This window comes from Miscanthus floridulus, chromosome 2, assembly GCF_019320115.1.
Source record: "Miscanthus floridulus cultivar M001 chromosome 2, ASM1932011v1, whole genome shotgun sequence".
Taxonomy (NCBI): domain Eukaryota; kingdom Viridiplantae; phylum Streptophyta; class Magnoliopsida; order Poales; family Poaceae; genus Miscanthus; species Miscanthus floridulus.
In genome coordinates this window covers 126,124,667-126,128,004 of record NC_089581.1, presented here as the reverse complement: position 1 = coordinate 126,128,004, position 3,338 = coordinate 126,124,667, and positions in this window count along the sequence as shown.

Sequence of the window (3,338 nt, the reverse complement as noted above, 5' to 3'; positions counted from 1 at the left end):
ACGTGCGCGCTCGCCAGCTGCCACTCGTTCGTGCTCGCTTGCTCACACCGGAGGAGAGAGTGCACTGAGGGAGGAAGGTTTTGAAAAAGATCCACATTTATTATGTGAAGACACTTGCATTGGCTACGATAGTTTCTATAGATAATTTTTGCTGATGTGGTTACCGTGTAAGCCGTGCGTAGTTTCTAGCACTGGACCGTCCTGGTTGCTGCCGCCTGATCCATGAGAACTAACCATGGACCAAGCTCCAGAACTACTAATGACCAGGGATGAAAATGGTACGGATATTTTCCGACCGTATTCGAAACCGAATCCGTTTAGAGGGGTTGAGATCTGTTCGTATCCGAGTCCGGATATCCAACATCCGATACCGTATCCATATCCAAATACTCAAATCGCATATTTATGATATCGATATCCAATCGTATCCTATCCGACATAGTTGACACTATCCGTATTCGAATCCGAATCCGGACAGAAATATAAAAACAAATATAATATCGGTGATATCCGTCCGTATCCGATCCATTTTCATCCCTGCTAACGACGCAATGAGCCGGCCGGCAGCTCCTCGAACCATCAACACTCCACTTCGTGTATGTGAGTTTGTCTCTTTAAAACGTTACGCAGACATGTGAGCGGCCGCTAATTAATGGCTCATTTTATATCTCATAAAGTGTTAATAATATTCAGGATCAATGATAATAGAAAAATATTTGGGTCGACCCATAATACCCATTGTGTCAGTGAGGCCTTAACATTTAAGTAAAATGGGTCGACCCATGACCCTTAGAATTGGCCTTGTGGTCAAGGGCCAGGTCGACCCGTTCCCATCCTGAGTCCACCATTCTCCTCAACGTGGATAACATCATTTCTTCGTTCTTTCGATGTCGCGCCGAAATCGTTTCTCAGTTGAAAAACTGTGTCTTCCACTTGTCTCCTCTCTTTCATCGAATAGGATAGGATGACACATCAGCATTTCGACTTGGCTGGCACGTTCTTTAATGCTATGAAAACTTGTTTCAGGTCGAGACTGTTCTAAGGCACTCGTGAATAGAGCGCCGAGCGCGACATCAGATATTTTGTTAGGAAAAAATACAAAACAAAAGCAAAGAGCATACGAAACAGAAGCATAAAGTAGTGTGCATGACATGTCAGTGCAGAAAGTGATCAACTAGTAAATATTTTCTGTCAGTGCAGAAAGTGATCAACTAGTAAATATTTATAGTTTTGCTATACGTTGTGATCGGGGGTGGCCTAGTACTCAATGACACATGATTTATACTGGTTCAGGCAACGTGCCCTACGTCCAGTCGGGATCGGTCGGTGATTTTATTCCTGAGCCCAGGTGCTCAAAGTCTGTAGTGGGGGTACAAACGAGAAGGAGGAAGAAGAGGGTGTACAAGAGATTCGGTCAGCTCCGACCGGAAGGGTCGTGGTCGAAACTTGGCGGTCCTGTGGTTGGGAGCGTTGATGTCGATCTAGTGAGTCTGGGCTTAAAGAAGTCGATCTCCCCTTCGGGGGAGGAAGCGCATCCCCTTTTATAGACTGGATACGTTGATGTTTCTAAGTCTTGCTGCCTACGGTGATGAAATCTGGATAATGGTTGAAGCCCCCCTAATACTGTCGATGTCGTTGTAGGATGTTGGATGTGCACGGGAGGTCAAGCTATCTTCTTCAGGAAGAATGACGCCGGTACCTGCAAGATACTTCTTGATGCCTAGTGGCATGTGAGGAGCCGTGCTATGTTCACCCGGTATGGCAAATCCTAGAGCCCATACTACGATCGATGTCCAGAGACACGCGGGGGCTTACCATATGGGAGTTTCTAGCGGTCCCTACAATACTTTGTGTCAGGGTGGCTGTAGAGCACTGCTTCGTGCAGGGTATGGTCCCTGGTACAGTGGTGTTGACTTATGAGCCATGCCTTACCTTTCTCCGCACGCCTTCTTGTTCTTTCCGAGCGAGCGTCCCCGGTCGGATGGTCCCCAGTCGGTTCTGGCGCGCCAGTCGGAGAATAGTGATGGCGGTGTTTTTCTATGAATCCCGGTCGGAGACACGGGGTCGGAGTCGGAGGCGGTCTTCGGGTCAGGCTTTCCGAGTGGAGGCCGTGCGGAGGCAGCCGAGGCCCGACGCTAGCGCTCCGATCGAAGAGGCCGTTCGGAGCTGGCCTGAGCCTGAGCTAGTGCTCCGGTCGGAGTGGCCGTTCGGAGCTGGCCTCAGCCTGAGCTAGTGCTCCGGTCAGAGGGATGAGCCGAAGGCGGCCTGGGCCTGAAGCGAGTGCTCTGGTCTATTGGTTTTAGACTTTCGGGCCGGTCCAGAAGAAAGAAAGGTGGTTTTCCTAGGCCGAGCCCTGGCGTGGAAGCCGGTCCCCGAGGGACCCCGGGTTTATGAACTCGACAGGAGCCCCCGAGCCCTCGGGCGATTCGGGCAGAATCGTCCGGGGGATTTTTATCTTGCCGGCGGGTGCGCGCGAGCGCACCTGCGGGTGTAGCCCCCAAGCCCTAGGTGGTTCGGGCTAAACTGGTTGGGGTGTTGTCTCAGCAGGTGTGTATGCATGTTTTTTAGTTTGAGATAGAATTTTGTTTAACCATGGCGTCGTTGTGCAGCCGAGGTGTTTTTAAGCGCAGGGATTGGATTGAGACACAACTTAATGATCCCAGCGTCGGTGCGCGCCGGGGATCGGACGAGGAAGTTTTTAGTTTTTGAAACAAGCCCTGGCGTCGGTGAGCGCCATGAATGGAAATAACTTAGTTTCGGATGCAACAGAGTTTGATTTTTGGCGTCGGTGCGCGCCGTGGGATCAGGTAAGGTGGAGTCATGAGTAGACCTAGGCGTCGGTGCTCGCTGTGGATCGAAAGAGAGTTTTAGTTAGTGAATCCGTCTGAAGCCGTTACGCGAGTTAAGGAGTCACGGTCCCAAGTTGTAGCCGGATGTCGCCTATCCCACCGATGTGAATTAAGGAGTCGTGGACCCAAGCCGTAGCCGGATGTCGCTTATCCCGTCGACGCGAGTTAAGGAGTCACGGTCCCAAGCCATAGCCGGATGTCGCCTATCCTGTCGACGTGAATTCGGAGTCATGGTCCCATGGTGTTTAAACCCCCGAGCCCTGTCGGGCCTTCATGGGGGCTGTGAGTCATTTTTGCGCTACCCCATCTGGTTACTCACAACTAGAGGGGCTAAGTTTTGTCGCCTGTCCCGATCACTCGGGCTCAAAGACTAGCTCGGTGAGCTCGCTAACGGGTGTGATCGAGTGGAATCCAGGTCCGTCGTTCGTGATGGGGTCGGCATGCCCTCTTGTGACATTCCACTACTCCTTTACCTATAGCCCGACAGAT